Source organism: Sarcophilus harrisii, chromosome 4, assembly GCF_902635505.1.
Source record: "Sarcophilus harrisii chromosome 4, mSarHar1.11, whole genome shotgun sequence".
NCBI lineage: Eukaryota > Metazoa > Chordata > Mammalia > Dasyuromorphia > Dasyuridae > Sarcophilus > Sarcophilus harrisii.
Window position 1 is genome coordinate 175,723,289 of NC_045429.1, and position 27,856 is coordinate 175,751,144.

Sequence of the window (27,856 nt, forward strand, 5' to 3'; positions counted from 1 at the left end):
TGGATTCAAGCCTGCAAATTCTTTTAAGACACCTCATGACACTAGTCTGGGACTTTTGGGGTCCCCCCTTCTCAACTTCAACACAAGGAGATTACATGCCCCAGGTTGAATGCAAACAGAAGAATCTGTGAAAATCATAAATAGTTTAAGGAAACTGACTGGGACATTGGCTTCCTACATAATGAATTCCTACTAAAAAATCATATATCCCCATGCCTTTCTAATATTTTGAGTTTATTATACTGCATGAAATTTTTTCAAAGTGGATTCACTAACAAGCATTTTAAATATTCAAATACTATGAAGCATAATGGTTAATTCACAAGATCATAGAATGTAAAAGCTAAAAGAAACTTTAGAAATCATTGGTCTGGCTTCATTTTATAGATAAAAACATTTGAGGCTCAGATATGAAATAAATTGTTCAGTCACATTGGTAATGGAGGATTTGGTATTTTATTCCAAATTTGTTAAAATATATTCATACATGTTCAATCAGATTGTTTTTCTCCTAAAAACCAGCTTAGATTGACTATGAAGAGAGAATAGGGATTTTTGCCATCGAAGAAGTGGTGGAAAAAGAAAGTAATTTTGGAACACCAGATACTTTAAGCATAGGATAAGTTTGAGTGTGGGTATGAGACATTTAAGCACATAATAAGATAGGAGATTGGAAAATGCCAAACTTTCTTTAGGGCCAGCCCTGACTCCCACAAAAGGCAACCTTTTAAAATTCCTCTTCTTCTACCCTATGCTCCATTGCTGCCAAAACCCCAAGTCAAACTATTGACTTTTCAGTTTAATTTCATTATAAATGAAAGAAATGAATAAAAAAAGATATTTACATGATATATATTTAAAAGGAATAGCAAGTTGCATATAATAGATTTTCAGTTTCATTGCAATCATCATTTTATTATTGTACTATGTTACAGAAATGCTTGTTTATTTCATAAATTAAACAATAAAATTGTAAAAAAAAAAAAAAAGTCGCTATTAAGTGCTATGTGTCAAGTGCTATGTTAAGGACAGGGATACCAAACACAAAAGCAAAGAAAGTCCCAGCCCTCAAAGAATTTTCACTTGAAGAGTAAAAACAGCACAAGTAGGGAAGTGGTGATAGGGAGAGAAGGGAATTGTTTCTAGAATGTTTCTGTCGAAAATTCTAAATTTTCTTGTTTTTAAACATTTGTACATACATACACTTTTGAAATTTAGGGCTCCTAAACTGAGCTTTATTTGCATTATTATAGTCATGTCAACTTGTGGAAAGACCAAGCAAGTATTGCTATTCTCATGATGGCAAAAGAAAGTAAAAAAGCTTTCATTACACTGGATGGAGCTCTGGTAAACTTATAGGGCACTGAGCAAGTGTCTCATAGGATGGACAGATAACTACGTTCAATGGGATGAGCAGGTAATTAGACAAAAAAAAAAAAAAAATGCTTGCTTGTTTGTACTCAACTTATCAGAATTATCTCCCTTAATGCCTTAATTCTGAACTTTGCTTTGTTGCATTGTTATAATCTCCAAATAATTCTAACAGTCTCATTCAACCTCAATAATCATTAATCTAAAAGTAATCTGTCATCTAAAGATCTCTGTCCTAAGGCTAGAATAGTGTCTAGATTCATAAGAAAAGGTCCTTACTTCTGGAACTCACTCCTGAGTACAGACTATAATACAATATATAAACTAATATTATGTTGCAAAATGGCACGTGATAAGTATATAAGTAAGCTGCATGATGGGTTCTATTTGAAATCAGAATGGGAAAGGACCATGATTGATCAGACTGATAAAAGATAGCTATGTAGTTAAAATGAAATTTAAACCAAGGGCTTTCAAAGATGGTGGGATTTCAGCAGGCAAAGATAGGGAAAGGTATTCTCAGTGTCAATGGTAAGAGGAATCATGGCTGTGAAACATGATGGAAGTAAAGAGTGCCATGGAGTAAAACTCAGATAGGATTCCAATGAGGTGCATATTGACTTAGAAAACCACAAGATAACATTACCTATGTTTTATTATATTTTTAGTTATATTGTTGACCATTTCCCAGATGCATTTTATCTGATTTCCTCTATACTTGGAAGTTCTACAAGCAGCATATAGTCTTAGAGTTTATCATTTAGATCATGTTGGTTTGGCACATATTCACTAAATCTAATATATACATTTCAAACAAAATAAAGTTATACATTTTAGAAAGATGACAATTTTTGAAAAGACTATAACATAATTAAATTTTTATTATTTTATTATTTTAGCTGACACTTATAATAAAGTGCTTTGAGGCTTGCAAAAAAAAAAAAGTACTTTTGCATGTAGTATCTCATTTTCTTATTTTTTCATGCAGAAGTACATTGCCCTCCACCTCCTCTCAAATAAGACATCTCCAGTTCTGTAAGCCATATGTGCATGTCTGCACGTATATATGTATGAGATTCAACAAGTGAAGTGTATTGTTTTAATTATTCAGAAAATTGCTTATTTGTGGTCAACCAATCAGAAATGATTAGATTATTCCCTCAATTCTGCACTTTACTTTGGTTGTATAGAACTAGCTTTAGATGCTGCTCAATGAATGCATACAGTACCAATTCTACCTTGAGATGCAGAAACCATGGCAACCTAATGCCACTGCAGAATTGACTTTCTGTCCTTCCACTTACTTTTTTCATCTTTACAGATGTGACTGCTTTATAATCAGCTACCAGTAGAGATTTTGTAGCAAGCTCTTTGCCTGTTACTTATGTGACAAGAATCATTGGATTCACTGCAATGAATTTACTTCTGAAGAGCTATCAAATTGGGAGGGGAGGAAAGTTAACTATTATCATGCCATATTTTGCTATCATTTTTATGTGAGATGGTAGTAGAAGATTTTTTATCTTATTATTTTAATTAAGTTTCTGTGCCTAGGGGCACAGAATGGTATATAAGTCCTGATGTATTATTATTTTTCCTGAATATGGATAATTGTTCTTCTATTGGAATATCTTGGATGTAAACTTCTCATGTGCTAGAAATAAAACAAAGTGAACTGAGGAAACCAGAGGACAACAGAGAAAGAGAAGACAGACAGACAGGGATGGTATTCAGTATGTAATCAGATAAAATGAATAAGAATCAACATGTAATCAAATAATTTGCACTGCATTGTTATAAAAACTGCAAAATATTTTACAAACTTCATTCATCTTAGTTACCTGAATAAGCCCAGCATAAACTATATTAAGTAGCCTAAAATAATCCCTTCTTATCTGTTAAGAAACTAGTGAATAATTTATTGAAACTATAATCTGATTTCAGGATTTAAAATTATAGTAATCAATAATGAAAATATTAATAAGCACAATGTGCCAAGCACTGTGCTAAGTACTAGAAGAATAAAGAAAGGTAAAAAGTCCTTGATGTCAAGCCACTTACAAACTAATGAGGAAGAAAACAAACAATTGTGTAGAAACAAGCTATGTACAAGGTAAATTAGACAAGAGAGGGAAGGCACCAAAAAACTTCCTGCATAAAGTAAGATTTCAGCTGAGACTCGAAGGCAGACAAGAAAACCAGAAGACAGAGATAAGATGGCAATGTAGACATAAAGAGTAGTTAGTGAAAATGCTTGGTGTTTGGGAATGGAGTGTCTTATTCAAGAAGCAGAATAAGGCCAATGTTACTGGAACACGGAGTGTGGAGGCAAGGTGGTGTAAGGTATAAGAAGACTTGGTACAGGGGCTAGAGAATTATAAAAGATTTTACATTTATTTATTTGTATTAAGAAAAAAAGAAATATAAATGAACCTCAATTTCCCTAAAGAATAATAAAGGTATAGGAATCATTGATATTTAGAACTAGGAGAGGCCTTAAAGATCTTTTCATTCAGTTTTCTCATTTGTTGAGAAAATTAAGGTATGAATTTGAAGGGTCAATCCCTTAAAACATTGATTTGTTCAATGGCTTTTTAAATACTACTGGCAGAGTTAAAACTAGAACTCAAGGCTCCTATTTCCTAGTCAATGTACTTTCACACTAAATAAATTTATACTAAAGTATTTATGATTTATTAGATAATTATAATTTATTCTAATTTCTCATAGGATATAGAACTGAAAGAGAGCATAGAAATTGTATAAACCAATATCTTAATTTATAGAAGAAGCAATTGACAGGAGAAATGATTTGCCTAAGAGAATATAAATGACAAATTTTAAAGCTGGAATTCAGATTGAAGTCTTTGAGCTTCAAGTCAAAGTTTCTTGCTGTCTCCTTCAGACAAATGAGGAATCTATTTGATCTGGGAAATGGGACTAAGAAAAGAAAGGATACAGAAAAGGAATAAGGAATTCTGAAGAAAATTGTTAGTTATTTCACACATTTGTGCTTTTTTCATCGGACCATGAGTTGCCTAAAGATTGTCTCCACTCCCACCTCATTGGTGGGGGAGCCTGATTGTTAAACATAACCAATCCTTAAACATAACCAATTCTACCTAAACCTATACTACATCAACAGAGTTATAACTCTGTCCCCTCTAGCCACCACAACCCCTCTAAATGGCTAACATGGATTTAAGCTGAAATTATCCACAACACACCTCGAAGATCATCTTCACTATTGTCATATCAGGCTTGTGTTAAAAATAAAAATAACACAACTCATTTGTGGATGATCTTAGGAGGAAAAAATAGGAACTTGTGTATTACGAATGGACTAAAATATTTTAGAAAAATGTATCCTAAAAGCACAAAACATGCCATTTAAACTACCTCTATCTTGCTTTCTCTACCTGTCTCCCCAGCAGGAAGAGGGGAAAAAAGAGGAGGAAAAGGGGGAGGAAGAGAAGAAGAGGAGGAGAAAAAAGGAGGAGGAAAAGGCTTTTATTTAACATAAATCATTTTGAAAATCCTAGAACATGCCTCTTCTGAGCACTTTGACTAGAGTTCAGCAAAATATCTCTATAAGTGTCTTACTCTCAGCTTTTTAGGGCACCTTGTTGGACTCACTAAAGAATGTTATCATCTGCTCTCTCTAAATAGCTTTGATGTTTCCATAGGTAGCTAGCTTACCAAATGCAAAATTCCATGACAAGAGATAGAAAAGGAAAAAAATTACAGTAAGCATAGTCCCAGGAATTTCCAAAGCCTTTGTATGGGTTCTGAGCCTTTAATCTTTATCATTCCCCCAACTAATAAAGCTTTTGCTATCAGCAGTAGTCAAAGCATTTGCTTTCAGTTATCTTAAATTGCTATCAAGAGTCTGAAACCCAGTTTTAGAAGGCCAAAGTTATTCTTATTTATAGCTTGATTTTTTTTTTAAATATGTATCTTGAGTTGGATTGTAATGTGGAAGAAGAGTGCTGTAATAACCACCATCATAATAATGGATCCCTTCATTTTCAGTTCTAATAGTAAAATGATGACATAATGAAGGATCACTAATACATAAAGGAAGTAAATGCTTTAATTACTGTATTTTAATATACATGATTTCCTATTGTAATATGCATGATATCCTATGACTATTATTTTATGTTTTAAAACATTATTATAAGAAACTGTAGGCTTCAGCAGACTGTTAAGGACATCCATGGCACAAAAATTCCCTAAGGTGATTTATTTTACACCTACCCAACTAAAAAATTTTCCAGTGGCCTTTTCATCTGCTTTCTTGACTTCAAAAAGACTAACCCCAGGTTGCTCTTTTCCAGTACTATATCTCTCCCACACCTACCCCTCAGCTTGGAATTACCTTACTTCTATTCACCAAAAACAGCTGTTAATATATTTTATCATAACCTCATTTCTATATATCTTTTGTTTGAAAGAACAATATTGATGATCAACTGTTGAGGATAACAACTGTCTTCTAACCACATCCTAAAGTCTTCTCTTTTTAAATCAATGTAACTGAATTAATGATCTGTCTTTTTTATACCATAGCACTGAATGATCTTTCTTCAGTACTCATTCTCCTTGATCAGTTTATAGCATTCGGTACTAATTTTTAGATAAAGCAGTTGGGATAGTGGAAAGATTGCTGCATTTGGAGTTAGAAGAAATGGTTTCACATCCTGATTCTGTTACTTACTATGTGTATGGCATTTGACTTAACATTTCTGAACCCCAGTTCATATTCATAAATTTAGAACTAGAAAAGACCTTAAAAACTAGCTAATCCAATTCTCTCATCTTACCATGGGAGAACTAAGGTTTAAAGGGGGTAAATGACTTGCCCAAGATCACATTACTACTAATTGTCAGAGGGATGATTTGACCTCAGGTCTTCCTGACTTCATGTCTAACTTGTTATCAACTCTTCTATTCTGTTTTTCAGTTCCTCAGTAGTAGGTGAGTAGATCAGATGATTTCTAAAGTCTTTTCCAGCTCTAAACCTATGAAGATTTTATGCTCCTTGGTTTCAAAGATCCCAAACTTCTTGGTTCTCTTTATATGTCCCTAGCTGTTCTTCCTTTAGTTCTTTCAGCAGATCCTAATCCAGACTCACTTTTGATCACTATGGGAAAAGTCAAGCCAAGAAACATCTATTAAGTCAGGATACAATATAAGCAAAAATAAAGAAAGGTCCTGCCTTCAAGGAGCTTATATTCTAATGACAGAAGATAACATATACATAAAATGGGTGAAAATCAAAGGAAAAGGAGGGGGATAATTTATACATAGAAGTACAGGCAGAATTCTGGAAAGTCAGAAGTGGAGCTCATAGGAAACAGGGATGATCTGAGTATTCCTTAAAATATAAGTTTTGGGAAGAATTTGCCAATGAGAGGAACGAACTACAAGGATGAAGGGTGTCTTCAAAGCTGAAAAGACTCCCGAGACATGGTGGGAAAGTCTGTAAAGTCAGGAGAAAATATAGGAAAAGGAGGATCATGGCACTTCCTCAAAATGGAATTTCTAAGAAAAACTCATCAATGGAAGGAGGAGCAGGGGTGAAATTTCCAGGGTGAAAAGAATCAAAACCAAAGAAAAGGTAATTGTGAAGGTGGGTTGGAAGATTTTAGAATTTTAAAGAAATCCAAAGACTGGATTTCAGGGAATAAAATTTGGCAGAACTTGTAAAAAAAAATTGAAGGAAGAAGAGAAGTTCTTCAGATGGAGGAGGGAAACTGACGAGGAACAATACAAGGTGAAAAAATTCAAACAAAAGAGCTTGAGGAAAAAGAGAAGAAATGGAAAGAAAAAATGAACTTGGACAGCAGCAGGAAAATGAAAAGAATACACATAAGGAACAGAAGTGGAAGGAGATGGTTGGCAAAAAAAAAAAAAACAAGATAAATAAGGTGAATTAATAAGACTGGTTATGTGCTTATTAACAAAGGGCAAAGGAAAATGTATGTGACTTTCAAAGAACTAAGCAAAAGAGGGAAACAATTATAACACTGGAGTTGACAACAAACATAAAGATTGCCAGAAAAAAATCTCCAGGAGAGTTTCTAGAATGAACCAAATTAATGGAATCATTGGAAACAGAAAACTAAAGGGGAAAAGAGCTTTTTCTTGGTGGAAGGAGAAAGGAAGTAGAACAAAGCATCTTTAGTCTGGAGTTTCCTTCCTTATACATTTGAAGAAAAGATTGAAAAACTAGAGAATTGGAGGCTCTGGTTTTGAGAAGGCAGAGGTAAACTACTTCTCTGTGTCACTAATAATATTCTATTATGGAAGGAGATGGGGAGAAAAAAAGACAAGAAGTCATATGGAAATTCCTGAAACTGTAGCGAATCAACATGGGCAGCAAATTCTTGGTGCAGTAGGAGTGAAATCAATATATCCACCTGCCCAAAGGCATTCTAGTGAGAATATGCTGACATGTACCTAGTTCCTTTACAAATCCAGGTCACCACAATAGAGAACATTACACTTTTAAGCTTTAAAAAAAAAATTTTCTGCTTTAATATACAAAAAAGATTCATACTAGTCATCAAAATTTTCAGTGTTATCATTAGTGTAGGAAAAAGATTGTTGCAAGGGACACTGATCTTAGGAATTTCTATTATAACACAACAGTATCCTTCTTTCTGCCCTCCCCCCCCCCCCCCAACTTAAAAACATTTTGGAATCACTGAACAAGAAATTATTTTAATAAGGGTGAAACCTAAACTTCAGAAGACTAAAGTTTCAATCTAAAGTAGAGATTATAATGTTTTCTTGTTTGGAATAGACACTCAAAGATTCATGTGGCAGATAGCCTTAAAATTGTTTGGGTAATGTTGAAGTTCCCATTCCAAAAATGTTATTCCAACAAGAAATAGGATCAAGAGGAGACAGAACCAAGATGGTAGAGAAGATACATGTTTCTTTCTGACCTCTTCCCAAGACCCCCAGACTAAAAGGCAAATCTAGCCTCTGAATTAGCTCTGGACTGGCAGAACCCACAGATACTGGGATTGTAACAAATTACCAGCAAAAGATAATTTTGAAGATCTCCAGAAAAGGTCTGTTTCAATTGGACATGAAAGGAGGTGGGCCAAGCGCAAGCAGGCCGAGCACATATGTTGAGTGAAGGCCGTGCAGAGTTCCAGGAGAAATCTACAGCAGTGTTGGCTACTCTGCCCTGGTTGAAAGCCAGTAGATCAGCAGAGAAGTTATAAAACATCTAGCACAAACACAAAAGGTAAATAGTAAATGCCAAAATGCCAGAATTTCATGAGACCTGGCCATGCCCACCCAGCACCAGAAGTCAATCAGCACTGACCCAGCTCAGCTGCTGCTGCTGTATGTAGAAAAAGTTTGGATAATCTCCCTTGCCTTAAAGAAGGGCTCTGCTAAAAGCAGAGCTTTTAACTTTTTTTAAAAAATGAGTAAAAAAATAAAAAGAACTGTGACCATAGATAGTTTTTAAGGTGAAAGATAAGAACAGATTTCAAACCCTGAGGAGACTAAAAGCAAATCATCTCCACATGGAAGCCCCAGAAGATGATATAAATTGGTCCCCATCACACAAGGTTCTCCTAGAAGAAGTTATAAAAGATCTTAAAAGAGAGCTGGAAGAAAAATGGGGAAAGGAAATGAGAACTTTACAAGAGGGTTTGGAAAAGGAAACACAGAAATTATCTGAAGAAAATTCATTACAAAATACACTTAGTGAAATGGAAAAAAGCATATAACTCCTTAAAAAAATAGATTTGACAAAATGGAAAAAGAAAACAATACCCTAAAAAAGAGAATTTGTAAAATGGAAAAAGAAAATAACTCCTTAAAACAACAGAATTTGGGAAATGGAAAAAAATCCACAGAACAAAACAACTCATTTAAAAATTCAATTGGACAAATACAGAAAGAACTAAAAGAAAAAGTAAATGAAGAAGATAATCATCAGAATGATCTGATTAGAACTGAACAAATGAAAATGAATGACTCAATGAGACATCAAGAATCAGTCAAGCAAAACCAAAAAAAAAAGAAAAGAAAAAATAGAAGAAAATGTAAAATACCTACTTGTGAAAACAACTGACCTGGAAAATAGATCTAGGAGAGATAATGTAAGGATTATTGAACTTCCTGAAAACCGTGATGAAAAAAAGACCCTAGATATTATTTTTCAGAAAATCATCAAAGAGAACTACCCTGATGTTATAGAATCAGAAGGTAAAATAGCCATTGAAAGAATTCACCAAACACCTACTGAAAGAGACTCCAAAATTAAAAGTCCAAGGAATATTGTGGCTAAATTTCAGAACTATTGAACCAGGGAAAAAATATTTCAAGCAGCAGGAAAAAAAAAACAATTCAAAGACTGAGGAACCACAATAAAGATTACCCAGGATTTAGCCGCTTCCACCTTCTGTTGGAATACATGGGAGTCACTTGACAGTAGCTGCTGGAGATACAACTCAGACCTGCAGAATGGATCTCCTCTTCTGAGAGGATGATACAAGGAGACTGAGAGCCTGTTGCATTGCCTGACCTCTCTCCTCTTCCCTCTGCCTCCAATTTATCTCTTTCCCAGTGCGCAACATCTGTGTCAGCAAACATTGCCTTGCAACTCCTTCAGATGCTATGATCCATAGCTATGGAGGTCTCAGAGAATTGACCTGTCTCTTAACAACCTTCAAGGATCAAAGGACCTGGAATCTGATATTGTGAAAGGCAAAAGAACTTGGAATGCAGCCAAGAATAAACTACCCCACTAAACTGAGCATTTTCTTTCAGGAAAGAAGATGGATATTCAACAAAACAGGTGAATTCCATTTATTTCTAATGAAAAGACTAGAGCTAAACAAAAAATTTAACCTCTAAGTATAGAGCTCAAGAAAAACATAAAAAGATAAAATGAAAAGAACTCTTGACATCTGTGTTTCTGTTATGAGTATACAAAGAGAGTGCATGTATAATTTTACTATTATAATAAATCATAGAAACTAGAGGTAGAAAGGGGATTGTACCAGAAAAAGGAGAAAGTGAAGGTAAAATGAGGGCAATTATATCTCACAAAGAGGCAAAGAAAACCTATTATAATTGAGGAAAAGAAGGGAAGGGGATAAACATTGTGTGAATCTTGCTCTCATCAGATTTGGCCCAAAGAGAGAATATTAGGCATATTGGGTTTCACAGAGAAACTTCTCTCACCTTATAGGAAAGTGGGAGGGGAAAGAGGAAAAGGGAAGAGATAGGCTAATAGAAGGGAAAACAGAAATAGTAGGAGAAAGGTATAAGAAAGAGGGAAGGACTCTAAAGGGAGAGAGCTGCTTGAGGCAAGTGGTGCTTATAAGTAAAATACTGGGGAGAAGGGAAAGGGGGAAAAGGAAAGAGAAAAGTATAATTTGGAGTAAATAAGGTGGCAGGTAATACAGAATTTGTAGTTTTAAGCATAAATGTGAATGGGGTGAACTCTCCAACAAAGCTGAAGCAGATAGCAGACTGGACTAAAAGCCAAAATCCTACAATATATTGTTTACAAGAAACACATTTACAAGCAGAATGATACATACAGAGTAAGGATAAAAGGCTGGAGCAGAATCTATTATGCTTCAGGTGAAGTTAAAAAAAAAAAAAAGCAGGGGTAGCCATACTCATCTCAAACCAAACAAAAGCAAAAATTGATCTAATTAAAAGAGATAAAGAAGGAAGCTATATCTTGCTAAAGGATACCATAGATAATGAAGCAATATTAATACTAAACATATATACACCAAGTGGTACAGCATCTAAATTCCTAAAGGAGAAGTTAAGAGATCTGCAAGAAGAAATAGAAAGCAAAACTATAATAGTAGGAGATCTCAACCTTGCTCTTTCAGAACTAGATAAATCAAACCACAAAATAAATAAGAAAGAAGTTAAAGAGGTAAATAAAATACTAAAAAAGTTAGGTATGATAGACCTTTGGAGAAAATTGAAAGGAGACAGAAGGGATGAATTCATAAAACCTATACAAAAATTGACCATATATTAGGACATAAAGACATCAAAATCAAATGCAGAAAACAGAAATAGTAAATTCATTTTTTTCAGATCATGTGATGCAATAAAAATGACATTCAATAAAAGGCCAGGGGAAGATAGACCAAAAAGTAATTGGAAACTAAATAATCTCATCCTAAAGAATGAATTCATGAAACAGCATATCATAAACATAACTAATAATTTCATCCAAGAAAATGACAATAATGAGACAACATACAGCCAAAGCATCAATAAGGAGACATTTTATATCTCTAGATGCTTACTTGTATAAAATAGAGAAAGAGAAGATCAATGAATTGGGCTTACAACTAAAAAAGCTAGGAAAAGAACAAATTTAAAAACCCCAATCAAATACCAAACTTGAAATTCTAAACATAAAAGGAGAAATTAATAAAACTGAAAGTAAAAAACTATTGAATTAATAAATAAAACTAGGTTGGTTTTATAAAAAAAAAAAACAAAATAAATAAACCATTAGTTAATTTGATTAGAAAAAGAAAAGAGAAAAATCAAATTATAAGTCTCAAAAATAAAAAGAGAGAACTTTCCACAAATGAAGAAAAAATTAGAGTAATAATCAGGAGTTATTTTGCCCAACTTTATGCCAATAAATTTGGTAACATAAGTGAATGAAGGAATACCTACAAAAATATAGATTGCCCAGATTAACAGAAGAGGAAATAAATTAAATAGTCCCATTTTTAAAAAAGAAATAGAACAAGCTATTAATCAACTCTATAAAAAATATATCCCCAGGACCAGATGGATTTACATGTGAATTCTACCAAACATTTAAAGAACAATTAACTCCAATACAATATAAACTATTTGAAAAAAGAGAGAATGAAGGACTCCTACCTAATTCTTTTTTGACACAGACAGGGTACTGATAACTAAACCAGGTAGGATGAAAGCAGAGAAAGAAAATTATAGACCAATCTCCCTAATGAATATTGATGCAAAAATTTTGAATAAAATATTAGCAAAGAAAGTACAGAAAGTCATCCCCAGGATAATACACCATGACCAAGTAGCATTTATACCAGGAATGCAGGGCTGGTTCAATATTAGGAAAACTATTAGTATAATTGACTATATCAATAACCAAACTAACAAAAAATGTATTATTATCTCAATAAATGCAGAAAAAGTATTTGATAAAATCCAACATTCATCTCTATTAAACACTAGAGAGTATAGAAATAAATGGATTTTTCCTTAAAATAGTCAGTAGCATCTATTTAAAACCATCACCAAACATCATATGTAATGGGGATAAACTGGAACCATTCCCAATAAGATTAGGAATGAAACAAGATTGCCCACTATCACCATTACTATTCAATATTGTATTAGAAATGGTAGCTTTGGCAATAAGAGAAGAAAAAGAGATTAAAGGAATTAGAATAGGTAATGAGGAAATCAGATTATCAGTCTTTGCAGATGATATGACAGTATTCTTAGAGGACCCTAGAGAATCAATTAAAAAATTATTATAAATAATCCACAACTTTAACAAAATTGCAGGATACAAAATAAATCCACAAAAATCATCAGCATTTTTATGCATCACTAATAAAATCCAACAGCAAGAGATACAAAGAGAAATTCCATTTAAAATAACTGTTGATAGTATAAAATATTTGGGAATCTATCTGTGAAGGGAAAGTCAGAAACTATATGAGCAAAACTACAAAACACTTTCCACACAAATAAAATCAGATCTAAACAATTAGAAAAATGTCAAGTGCTCTTGGATAGGTCAAGCAAATATAATAAAGATGACAATACTATTTAAACTAATCTATTTATTTAGTGCTATATCAATCAGACTCCCAAGAAACTATTTTAATGATCTAGAGAAAATAACAACAAAATTCATTTGGAAGAACAAAAGATCAAGAATTTCAAGGGAATTAATGAAAAAAATGCACATGAAAATGGCCTGGTGGTACCAGAACTAAAACTATATTATAAAGCAGTGGTCACCAAAACCATTTATTACTGGCTAAGAAACAGAGTAGTCAATTGGTGGAATAGGTTAGGTCCACAGGAAAAAATGGTCAATGTGTATAGTAATCTAGTGTTTGACAAACCCAAAGACACCAGTTTTTGTATAAAAATTCACTATTTGACAAAAACATCTGGGAAAATTGGAAACTATTATGGCAGAAACTAGGCATTGACCCACACCTAACACCGTATATCAAGAAAAGGTTGAAATGGGTTCATGATCTAGACATAAAGAATGGTATTATAAACAAATTAGAAGAACATAGGATAGTTTACCTCTTAGATCTGTGGAAGAGGAAGGAATTTGTGACCAAAGAAGAACCAAAAGATCTCTAGATCATTATTGATCACAAAATAGATAATTTTGATTATATTAAATTAAAAAGGTTTTGTACAAACAAAACTAATGCAGACAAGATTAGAAGGGAAACGATAAACTGGGAAAACATTTTTACATTCAAGGTTCTAAGGCCTCATTTCTAAAATAAATAGAGAATTGACTCAAATGTATAAGAATTCAAGCCATTCCCAAGTGATAAATGTTCAAAGGATATGAACAGACAATTTTCAGATAAAGAAATTGAAACTATTTTTAGTCATATGAAAAGGTGCTCTAAATCACTGTCAAAGAAATGCAAATTAAAATAATTCTGAGTTACCCCTACATATTTCTCAGATTGTCTAAAATGATAGGAAAAGATGACAAATGTTAGAGAGGATGTAGGAAAACTGGGACACTGACACATTGTTAATGGAACTATGAATGGATCCAACCATTCTGAAGAGCAATTTGGAACTATACTCAAAAAATTATCAAACTATGTGTACTTTTTGATCTAGCAGTGTTTTTACTAAGATTATATCCCTAAGAGATCTTAAAGGAGGAAAAGAGACCCTCATGTGTAAAAATGTTTATGGCAGCCCTTTTTGTAGTGGCAAGAAACTGGAAACTGAATGGATGTCCATTAATTGGAGAATGGCTGAATAAATTATGCTATATGAATGTTATGGAATATTATTGTTCTGTAAGAAACGACCAGCAAGATAATTTCAGAGAGGCCTGGAGAGACTTAGATGAAATGATGCTAAGTGAAATGAGCAGAACCAGGAGATCATTATACATGGCAACAACAAGATTATATGCTGATCAATTCTGATGGACATGACTCTCTTCAACAATGAGACGATTCAAACCACTTCCAATTGTTCAGTGAAGAAGAGAGACATCTAGAACCAGAGAGAAGACTGTGGAAACTGAATGTGGTTCACAACATAGCATTTTCACTCTTTTTGTTGTTGTTTGCTTGCATTTTATTTTGCTTCTTTTTTTTACTGGTTTGATTTGATTTTTCTTGTGCAGCATGACAATTATATAAATATGTAGTATATATTGGTTTTCACATATATTTCTGTCATGTTTAACATATATTGGACTATTTGCCATCTAGAGTAGGGCGTGGGGGAAGGGGGAGAAATTGGAACACAAGATATGCAAGCAAATATAATAAAGATGACGATACTACCTAAACTAATTTATTTATTTAGTGCTATATCAATCAAACTCCCAAGAAACTATTTTACTGACCTAGAAAAAATAACAACAATAGCAAAGGCTAATATTGAAGAATTGTCCGTGCATATGTCTTGAAAAATAAAAAGCTTTAATAAAAAAAAGATAAATTTAACAAGATAAAAAATGTATTATTACTTTGTGTGTTTTCCAGCAATGTTTCCAAAGGTTTGAAGTATAATAAAATTTAAATTTCTAGTTCAGAGGCTGTTTGTTCAAATGCTTTACTGTATATTATCATGATTCCCTGTGTCTATATGTTAGAAATTTATTTATTTTTAAATTATTCCCAATTATATTTATAACTTTAAAAAAAAAAAGAAATAGGATCAACAAGAACTTGCTCTTGAGCAATCTGCTCAAATAGGAATTATAGTTACACCACTGAGACATTTCTTACTGCCACAACTAGTAATCACAGAAAATAAAAAGAAATACAGAATCTAAAGAGTTTTATTATTGGATATATTTTCCCAAATGTAGGAAATCACTGAAAGACTGACTTATGCACTAATATGAGGGAGAATGGAAGTAAAAATACAGATACACTTTCTTCTTGCGTGTGCTGCAGCAGAAATATTCTATTAAAAATGGGCTCCTTATTTGCTTGTCCTAGGAAAACAACTTTGCTTAGGTTGTTTGGATTTGTTATTGTCAGGTGATTTCCACTTCTTTGTGATTCCATTTGGTGTTTTCTTGGCAAAGATACTAAAGTGTTTGGCCATTTCCTTCTCCATCCAATTTTACAAATGAGGAAACTGAGGAACTGAGAAGTGCTTGTCCAGAACAATACAACTAGTAACTGTCTGAAGGCAGACTTAAACTCATGAAGATGAATCTTCCTGATTCCAAAACCAGTGCCCTATCCATTGTACCACTGAGCTGCCTAGGATGTTGTTTGGATGCCCTATATTAAGTCCTTTAGGTTAAAGACTTTGGATTCTAGTTACCTTTTTTTTAAATCATTGTTTTGAACATGGAGATAAACTTCATCTTCTTGGAATTCCCTATGTCTCTCATGAAGCCCTATTATAGGAGTAGAGAAGAAGAAGAAAGACAAGAGTTATTAATTGCGTATATAAAAGTTTCTGAGGCTATAGTAAATCAATATAGGCAGCAAATTCCTATGCATAAGGAGTAAAACCAATACATCAACCTACCCAATGGCATTCTAATGAGACAATGTTTATGTGTGTCTAGTTCATTTACAGATCTAGGTCACAACACTAGAAAGAAAAATCTTGCACTTTTAAGCTCTACAAAGCTTTGTAGTTAAACACTTCAAAGCCAACTTCAGAAATTGAGTATTCATTTGTTATGAGTTTTCAAAAATACAGACTTCTGAAAATGTTTCAATTATGTACTTTAAAAAAATGAAAACGACTTAGGAGTGACATTGCCTTTGAAATTAATACAATAAATATCATGTAAATTCCATGCTTTTTCACAATATTGGACCAAAGATATCACTTCTAGAAACCATTCAGAGCAGGGGAAATTCTTCAGTAACTTGCTAAGAGTGTATAGTGTTATATTTCTTTCACAGCCAAGTGACTACTAACTGTGTTCACCTTCTAGAAGAGAAGCAAAAGGGATTCTACGAATACATCTATTATATTGTAGTTATCATGAAGATTGCATTCTCTCTTACAGAAGTTGGAAAAGAGTTTTGATATGAAAACAAAGAAAAAGGATTCAAAGAGAAAAAAAGAGAAATTCTTGTCTGTGCCAGCAGGTCATAACAGAGAAGCAAAAAAATATAACTAAGGTGAGGTAAATGGAGATTTGCTCTAAGCCAGAAAATCCTGAGGGCATAAATTCTAGGTGTGCTTCTTATCCTTCTCACTCTGCTCTATGTGTTGGCAGTGTTTGGCATTATTTCTGTGCATGTTATATCTCTGTTCAGCGACTTAAAATTCTGGCAGTTCCAAGAACAACACCTCCTCTGTCAAAAACTGTACCTTAGGTGAAAATACACACACACATACACACACACACACACACACATATACACACATACATGTGCACAATCATAAATATGTATGTATATACATATATGTGCATCAACTGCCTCATGTGCAAAAATTACTAGATATAGCTCTGAAGTAGAAGTAGATACAGCTCATATGTAGAAAAAGGAAAGAAGAAAGACCACTAATAAACACAGATGCTTAAGAAATAAATATGAAGTTCTTCCAGAAAAGAAAAAAAAAACTGCATAAAAAGAAAATAGATATTTATGCTCCAAAGAATTAGGATATGTGTCCATGGAGGAAAACAATCCAATAAGGGATCAAAATTTATAAAACTGAGAAAAAACAACATTCTGGTGACTTACAAGGGCACAAATGTGCCACCAAAAATAACTTACAGAACATTACTAAATATTATTGAACCATAGGAGCACAGGTGGTGCTTTCATCACTGCTACTCACTGAAGACAAGGTTTTCAGAAGAGAAAGGAAGTAAATATCTCGATAATGAAATAAGATTTGAATTTTTGGACCACAGTAAAAGATAAAAATGGGAAAGGGAAAAGGGAGTGGATTTTGAAAACCATAGATTAGCTATCTTTGCCAGGAAATTTAAGTTTACTAGTGTTACTAATACAGTGTATAAATGACTGGGACTGGAGTCAGGAAGACCTCTGGTGAAATCTGATCTTGGATACCCACCAGCCATTTTTGAGCCTGGGCAAATTACTTTGCCTCAGTCTCCTTACCTTTACATTCTCACCTACCTTGAAGTCTTGTTGTTAGAATTAAATGAGATAACATTTGTAATGTACTTAGCATAGCAACTGGCCCTTTTGTAAATACTAAACATGCTTATTCCCTTCCCATTACTTCAATTCCTAACATTTTAAAACATATTGTAATGGGATGATATGTACCCTATGGAACATATATAAAGGTGAGTCTATAGAAGCCATTTCATGGAGTGTGTAGCAGAACTCTTCTGAGAATTTCTGGGAATGCATAGAATTCATCATGGAAAGGATTACACTTTGATATGAAAAAATAATCTACTGATATTCACTTAGCAAGAGGAGCCACAATGGTTCTTCCATTCTCATCTATAGATTATTGGGAAAATTCAACCCTATCCCTTATAGGAAATGGAAGGAACACTATGGACATATGGTGATTGTGAGCACATGCTCTGTATAGGAGATCCTAAGAGTGGAGATCTGATTTCTAGTGGCATTTTCTGTTTTATATTATTCTGAAATACAGGTGACTAAGTAGCAATCTTGAGATACATGTACATAAGAGAGGTTATATTTATACTATTTTGTCTTGCCTGTCTAAATTATAAATGTCTGCATGGCTCTGTCTACATGTGGCTGACAGAAATGTAAGAATAAACATCTCTAGGGTTTCCTATCCACCCTCAAATCTTCCCCAAGGGTGACTTTTATTCTTACCCAGGAGAGAAAATAAGAGTCTGGAGCCAGAGATTGGTCACTCTATTTTCCTCAGAAACAGAGGATATCTGACTAGAATTTTTTGTTTGTACCCTTTGTTTGCACCTATTTCTAGTCAGGGAGAAAATTTTTAGGTTTGAGCTAAATTCCAGATTGCTATTCTTTATTAAAGGAATAATGGAATATGTCCCAAGAATATATTAAATATTCTTAAGGAATGTCCCAAGAAATATATTCAAGTCTTAACTCCATTAACACTATTCCTTCACTAACAATGATTTTTATCTCTATCAGTTCTTTTGTTCAGATTTTTATGTGTCTTGATTATTTTTCTATATTCCTACTTTGAGGGAACACTAAAAAATGAAACAAATCTAAGTTTTAAGTAATTTTTTTTTTCCTGAAATGCTGAGATTATAGTATAAAGAGGCAGGGAAAAAAAAGATCCCAACCTTTCTTTTCAGTGGTCAAGTTCATTCTTTGTTCATAGCTCCAAAGTTGAAAGGCACCCATTACATAGGTAGAGAGGAAAGAGGCACAGAACCTCAACTTCCCTCCCAAGTCCTGCCCCAACGTGTTACTATTGTTACAATAGTATTAAAGATAAGATTAATAAACACAAAGAAAAGGAAGTAATGATTTAAAAGTTCTACTATAGCACCATTAGAAACAAGACTATCTTTTCCTTTTTGAGCAGGTTGCTAATTGGTAGGTCAGGAAAATACCACATAGTTTCTCATTCTTACTTTCCAGGTATTTTTATATCATTTGCAATCATACAATCTACTTCTTAGTCAAACTACATAATTTATTGTTCTCCAAATTTACATTCTATCTTCTGCCTCCAAACTTTTATCTAGTCAGTCCACTGAATGCACTGTATCTTTACCTCTTCTTTGTAAGATTCTTAGTTTCCTTCAATTCTCAGATCTAGCAAAAGAAAATCTGCTAGAAGTCTTGCCTGATTTTTAAGAATTATAAGTTTTTGTATTTCTTATCTCTATTTTTATGTGAATTGTTACATATGTTTTCCTTCATAAAATGTAAGTTTCTTAAATTCAAAGACAGTTTTATATTTGTCATTATATCCCCAGTGACAAGCCCAGGACCCAATATACAGTAAACACTTAATAAATATTTATTTGAATTGGAATTCATGTCTAAAATATGGTTGTTTGAAGAAAATTAGGAAGCAAAATGGCATCCCTGATAACAAAGTCTTACTATGTATATGTGTGGTGTGTGTGTGTATATATATATATATATATATATATATATATATACATATATATATACATATATATATGTACATACATATACACAAAACCATTTTATCATGGCAGAAACATTAGCTTCCTCTAGCCCAGCTCTCCTGGATAGTCACACACATGATTTATGATTATCATGTACATAAACAGTTGTTTTAGAGCAGACTAAATTAAGGCAAGGACAAAAAAGGCTATGGAAAAATGCTATAAGAATATAAGATAGCAGAGCATAAAGCAATATTCTATTGCTATGGAAACAAGGCAGCAGAGGCCCAACCCAGCATGGAAGTAGTAGAAAAAGCATTTAGATTTAAGTCAAGAAACCTGGACTATAGCCCTAACTGCCAAAAAGTAGCTATATGTCATAGAGCATGTCACAATGGAAAGACTTCTAGAGTCCAGAGTTCAAATATGAACCAGAGTTCAAATCTCAACTCCATCCTAACCATGTTCTTGAACTACTTTGAGCATCCCTTTCCTCATCCATAAATAAGAGGTTTGAACCAAATGACTCTCAACGTCTCTTACATTTTTAAATATATAATCTTTGACCTCCGAAGTCCTTTCTGTCTTTCTCATTCTGAAATTCGCTAAACTTAAGACTGTATAGTGATGAGATACAAGATTAAGAAAGAAAAGAGAAGTGTCATTAGGAAAGAACAAGGATATCCCATGTTAATTTTTTTTTTTTTTTACAATTTACAAATACTTCATTTGTTCTTTTGAGGCTTTATTCTACCAGCAGAGTCCTTGATCAGATCAGATCAGATCAAATCCAAAGAATGTGCCTATTCAGAACCTATGATGTACAAGGAGTTCTGTTATGCTTCCATTGAGAAAAGAATTATTTTGGTTGATTTGTATCCTCACTTCTGATCTTTTTGACCCTTGCTTTTAACTTATTATCAAAGACCTGGCCCAGATTGCTTATTATATTGCCCTTATTACTCTCAGCCCAGCTGGTGGCTTTCATAATTGTATTCCATCCATTAAATTAGGGAGGAAGGGAGAGAAAGAGAGAGAGAGGGAGGGAGAGAGGGGGGGGGGGGGGGGGAGAGGGGGGGGGAGGGAGAGAGAGAGAGAGAGAGGGAGAGAGAGACAGGGATTGTGGGGGAGAGAGAGGTAGGGAGGGAGGAAGGAGGGGAGCACGTGGGGAAGCAAGCACAAGTGCACAGGGGAGCAAGCGGGAGCATGCAGGGAGAAAGAAAAGGAGGGAGGGAGGAAGGGAGGGAGAGATAGACAGAGGGAGGGATAGAGGAAGAGAGGGAGGAAGGGAGCTAGGGAAGGAGCGAGGGAGAGATTGAGGGAGGGAGCGAGGGAGAGAGAAGGAGAGGGAGAGAGGAGGAGAGGCAGAGAGCAGGAAGGGGAAAGAGGGAGGGAGCGACGGAGGGAGGGAGCAAGGGTGGGTTCAAGGGAGCGAGGATGGGTTCAAGGGAGGGAGCGAGTGAGGGAAAGAGTGAGGGAGAGAGCGAAGGAGAGAGCAAGCAAGGGAGAAAGCGAGGGAGGGAGCGAGAGAGAGAGGAATGGAGGGAGGAAGGAAGGGAGGGAGAAAGAGAGGGAGAGAGAGAGGGAGGGAGGGATAGAGGGAGAGGGAGAGAAAGGGAGAGAGGAAGGGAGGGATGGAGCAAGGAAGTTAGCGCACAGGGGAGCACGTGGGAGTGTGCGAGGTAGCGAGTGGGAGTGTGCGGGGGAGAGAGGAAGGGAGGGAGGGAGGGAGGGAGCAAGGGTGGGGAGAGAAAGAGGGAGGGAAGGAGCAACGGAGAGAAGGAGAGGGGGTAGAGAAAGAGAGGGGGAGAGGGAGAGAGAGAGAGACTGAGCCTTACTCTTAGTGTTCCAGATTATATGTATAAAGTACATAAATATAAAATAGAAAGGAATTGTTTCCCACAAGTGCCACAGCTACAAAATTCTATTTCAGTTTCAGTATAGTCCCACAGATTTTTTTTCATGAGCATTTTGTAATCCTGTGATTGTTATCCTTCTTGATTTCGTGCATGCCTGAGTTTTTTTCCTAATTTATTATCCAGACCAATTGCCCCCAACCCACCTTTCCAGCCCTAACCTAAAGAATGATGCTCTTATCCCACCTCATATTTCCAATCTCCCGTGTTTTCATTTTAATGCAACACATTAATGGACCTCCATAATTCAAAGGAAAGGCTTTCAGGCAATAGTAATAGACCATCAGGAGCAATATATTTAATTAGTGGAATTGCCAACAATAATCAAGAATGTCATTGTACTGATGCCATTTTTCACTAAGCTCACTATTATCTTAGAAGTTGAAGTGATTGTTATTCTACCTATGCATAGCATTTCATGATAGTCACTGGTAGTGACACAAAATATCAGATCCTTTATATATGCACACTCCACACAATACTGCTTCAACCAATGTTGTTTCACCGATATTAATATATTATAAACAAACTACACTGCTATCATACAAAACTCCATTGCATAATCACATTTATACAATTGGTTACTCCTATGGAAAGAATTGCCATGCCATATTTTAATCTAACTGGCTAATAACATTAGATGGAGGTGTGCAGCTTTGTTTAATAGAAAGAATATTAGAATTTTAAGCATGGAATTTGTTTCAAATTCCCCCAAACTTATAATCTGCGTGATCATAATAGGCAAGTTGCTTTACCCCATGAACATTAATTAATCAAGTCATTATCTTTACATGTAAATTAGGGATAATACACATTTATACTACATGCCTCAGAACTTTGTGCTCCTTAAAATTCCATAAAAATTTTCGTTATCATTATTGTTCCATTATTGATTTTTTTATAAAGATTATATTCCATCGTGGCCCTCTTCAACAATGAATGAACCAAATCAGTTACAATAGAGCAGTAATGAATTGAACCAGCTACACCCAGGGAAAGAACTCTGGGAGATGACTATGAACCACTATATAGAATTCCCAATCCTTCTATTTTTGTCCGCTCGCATTTTTTATTTCCTTCACAGGTTAACTGTATACTATTTCAAAGTCTGATTCTTTTTGTACAGCAAAATAACTGTATGGACATGTATACATATATTGTATTTAATTTATATTTTAACATATTTAACATGTATTGGTCAATCTGCCATCTGGGGGAGAGGATGAGGGGAAGGAGGGGAAAAATTGGAACAAAAGGTTTTGCAATTGTCAATGCTGAAAAATTACCCATGCATATATCTTATAAATAAAAGCTATAATAAAATATAATAAATATAATAATATATTATAAAATAATAAATAAATAAAAATGTAATAAAAAATTTATTCCATAAAAAATTATATTCCATTTTGCTATTATACAGACAGAAAGTTTCTATAGCTATAGAAAGAGGAACTGATTTCCAACTGATATCCAAGCCCTCCAATTATTAGGCCTTTCCTGGATAAACATGACATAATCTTTCTGAGGTGATATGTAATCTATGGGTTCCCTTTAAAGGTTTGATAACTCTTTGGGATTTGCAAAGATAGCCCAAGAGTTTCACAATAAAAATTCTTCAATTGTTTCTTAAGGAGTAAATAGTTGCAAAGACTATTATAAGTAGCATATTGAATTATTCAAGGAATTCAACACATTTTTGTTCTTGTTAAGAAAAAAAAAAGACTATCAGAACAAAAAATCTTGGAAACCATTGAAATGCTATCAGAATCATGTCAGATATCACATTCCAATTGAATTTCTATTGTTGTAAATTAAGAGTGTAAAAAAAACTCTTATTATAAAGATTACTAGATTTAATAAGCTCTTCATAGTGTTATTTATCTGTCTGAAGATCCATCACTCATTTTTGGCTTAAAAAGTGACAGGACCAAAAAGATGATTTCCATTTTCAGGTATTGAAATAGGAGAGTGATGGTGTTGAGAGAAGCCCTGGTGTCAGAGTGCATAGGCATAAATGATTACTGTGAATATGAAATACAGATGACTCTAGTCATAAATTCTTAGCCAACTATAAATGTATACCATTCCATTATCATCAAGAACTATAACTTTGCCTTTAAACATGTTCAGACTTTCTGGATGAGAAATATAAAATGTATAAACATATAAGTAATGGACTCTAGCCTTGTAATGCATTATGAATGTAATGCATTATGAATATATGAAGTATAAAATGTGAATGAAATGGCTTCAGCCTGTATTAGTACATTTCACATTTAAAGAATAATGGATGATATTTCAGAGCTGCCTAATGCTGAACAGAGTCAGGTGAATGACTGTCTTGCCCTTCTACTCAAATCCAAAAGCGCAGAATTTTTGGTGTTTTTCAAAAATTTGGTGTTTTGGTGATTAAATTGAATAGTTCTATCAGAACCAAATCCCCCTGAAAATTGATAAGTAAAGCAAAGAGTATAACAAATCAGTTGAATTATGAATGATATAAAACTCTAGGGAATTTAGAGGTGTTCATTTCCTGGAGGTTCTTTTCACAAATAATGGGGTATTCCCAAAAAAAGCATATTTGTGAAATGAAATAAATTCCTCATGTAGTATGGCCAGGGTAAAGTCCAAAAAGACTATCCCTTCTCCAGTTTTCCTCTATACATTTCAATGCAGCCTAAAATCACATAAACATTTTCTAATTGACAGATTCATTCAGAAACTAGTGTCATATAGTACTGGGTCTGAAATCAGGAGGACCTCAGTTTAAATCTAGCTTTCAACACAGTAGCTGTGTGTGTGTGTGTGATCCTCAGTAAATTGCTTAATCTCTATTTGCCTCATTTTCTCTAATTACAAAATGAGGGTAATAATAGCAACAGCAACAACTTTATAGGGTTATTCTGAGGATCAAATGGGAGAATATTTGTGAATTTCTTAGCACAATTCTGGACACATAGTAGGCATTTGATAATCTTATTCTCACTTCCCTTCCCTCATTCATTCAACAAATATTCATGAAAGTATTATGTGCAGGTACTGTTCTGGTGCTGAGAATACAAAGACAAATAAATAGTTTCTGTCTTTATGAAGCTTACATTCTATTAGGAGAAAGCAACATATATATGAATAAGTAGAATATAAAATATGCAAAAGTCAAACTAGAATAATTGTGTTTATAGAGGATTTTGTATATGATTAAAATGCCAGAGTAGGACTTCATATCCACTCTAAGGGAGGAAAGGAGGGAGAAAAAAAAAATTAGAACACAAGGTTTTGCAAGAGTGGATGTTTAAAAATATCTATACGTATGTTTTGAAAATAAAAAGCTTTTTAAAAAGGAAAAAATAAATAAACATTTCCATATTTGTCATGTTATACAAGAAAAGATCAAAAGGGAAAAAATAAGCAAACACAACAACAACAAAAGTGAAAATACTATACTTCAATCCACATTCAGTCTCAATAGTTTCCTCTCTGGGTACAGATGGCTCTCTCCATCACAAGTCTATTGGAATTGACCTGAATCACCTCATTGTTGAAAAGAACCACATCTGTCATCAGTTGATGATCACATAATCTTGTTGTTTTGTACATTATTCTCTTGAATCTGCTTACTTCACTCAACATCAGTTAAGTTTTACAAAGGGACTTTCACTGAGAACCTATAGCAAGAACCAAAATACACAAACTTTCCTCTTTCACAACCAAGGCACACTTTCAACCATCCAAATTTGTGTCTGTTCTTTTTTCTGTTTTGGTTTGTTTTGGGGTTTTTTGTATGCACATAGTTCTGGATCAGCAATGAATTGAAAGGTTTTCTTTTACTATACAATAAGCTTAAAGGAAATGGTCAAAAGTTTTTAGTCAAAATCTGAACATGAAACAGAGAAAGGGCTTTTTCATTATGCATGCCTGGAAGCAAGCTGATCAAGCTTTCAAGTGGATTGGTACCATATAATATGTACTCTAAGGAATAGACTTTCATTGACCTGTCCTTAATTACATAGCATATGTCATTCTCTCTATTGACACAGATCAAAATTATGCTATACATAGGAATTCAACTCAATTCAGCAATCGTTTATTAAGCATTTATTATATGAAATGTTTTGTAGATACAAAGACAAAAATAAAACAATCACTGTTCTCAAGAAGGTTATATTTACTGGGGCAGGGACATAATACATGTAAATACATGATAATTTGAGACGAAAGATAGAGAACTAAGTAGAACTTTTTTTTAAAGGGGAGGAAGCCACCAGAGAAAATGATACCTGTTGTTTGAATAATATGTTTTACATAATCAGGTTTCCTCTAAGGATTGGATTCTTGATGTCTCTTAGAATTCCTACTGTTCTGTTGGATATCTTTTTCATCTGACATTGCTGTCCTGATAGATACAAAGGTTGTAAGGAGCAGCATCTATTTTTAGTAATTATGTATTTTAATCTTTCATGATAAAGTTCATAATCTTTTATGTAGCATGATTGTTTCACTGTGTTTCAGTTCCAAGCCTAAAATACTGAACCAGCCTGATTTAAACCTGGCCCAAAATAGCACTTGAATTGATTCTTGAAGGAAGCTAGAGAATGTAAGAAAAGAGGATGCAGATTTGTTTCAGTCATATCCAATTCTTTGTGAGCCCTTTTGGGGCTCACAACCTTTTGGGGTTTTCTTAGCAGAGAGTAGTTTATCATTTTCTTCTCCAGACCATTTAACAAATGAGGAGTTGAAGCAAACAAGGATAAGAGACTTTGTCCAGTGTTACACAACTAAAGTGTCTAATGTGGTTAGATTTGAACCCGGGAAGATGTCTTCCTGACTTCAGGCCTGATGTTCTATCCATTATATCATATGCCCCCTATAGATGTTTCCTAATGCTCTTTCTTCTTGACAGCATTCCGTAGTTTAATTATCATATTCATGCATATAACTGAAAAAGAGAAAAAGAAAAAGAGAGAGAATTCCTTATTATTTACTTTCATGAAATTTATGTTGAAGATAAACTGGCCTACTGGGAGTTAGCTCAATTCAACATGACATCTCTCGTTTCCATGCCTTTGCATGCACTTCTTTTTCACTACCACTTCTTAGAATGTAGAAAATGTATGTACCTCTGTGTATAATGAATTAATGTGGTATTTATATATGTATATACAAACAGACATATATAAACCTATACATATATATATACATATACCCTATATACATATTATATATACATACATTATATAATATGAATTCATGGGGTATTTATATGTGTGTATATATACACATATGTATATTGAATATACACATGTGTGTGCATTTATACATATGTTGTGCTGCCTACACATATATACACATATATATATTTATACATATAAGCATGTATGTGTTCATTACCTTGAGAAGAACAAATATTTCATTTTTTTCTTTGTATTTCTAGCAATGTGATACTAGTCCCTGGCATATAATAAGTGCTTAACAAATGCTGGTTGATTAATTGATTGATTATAATGCTTATTTCCTTTAAGGTTAAATTCAAGCTACTAATTCTTATAAAAGTCTTTCTTTTCTTTTCCTAATTATTAATGTCCTCTTTCTCCTCACATTACCTTGCATTTACTTATGTGTGGTTGTTGTGAATCTCCTTCTTCCCCTGTGGAATGTAAATTCCTTGGGATTCTTGATGGATATTGATCCAGCAAAGTTGAATGAAAAGGAGCAGTCAGTTAACTACATGAGGGATAGTAGGACTGAGTAATATCAAAAAATCAGAGGAGACAATAGTACCCAAAAGAAGGAGAGAATGGTTAATTGTATCACAAGCCATAGGAAGACCAAGTAGATTGATAACTGAAGAAAAAGCATTGAGTTTAAATTAAGAGATCATTGTGAAACTTAGATATAATAGTTTCATTCTAGATGTAGAATCAAAATTGAGATGGAATTGGAAAATGGAGCTCTTGGTTTGGGGTTCCAGGTCAGAGGGGAGAGCTGAAGTGAAGCTAGAAAGGTTTAGAATGAAGTAGGCAGTGAGGAAATGAAAGCAATGAATGAAGAAAACCCTTTCTAGGAGTTTGGTTATGAAAGGGAGAAAAGATAATGGAATGGTTAATGGAATGGGAATGGAATAGCATCTGTATGGATTTCAGTGCCAAAAAATAATCATTACTTTGTAGTCAATTCACTGGTTTTACATTTCTCTGAACTAAGATAGATTGGTCCTCAGAATACAGTCATATCATCTACTGTCCAGTCTATA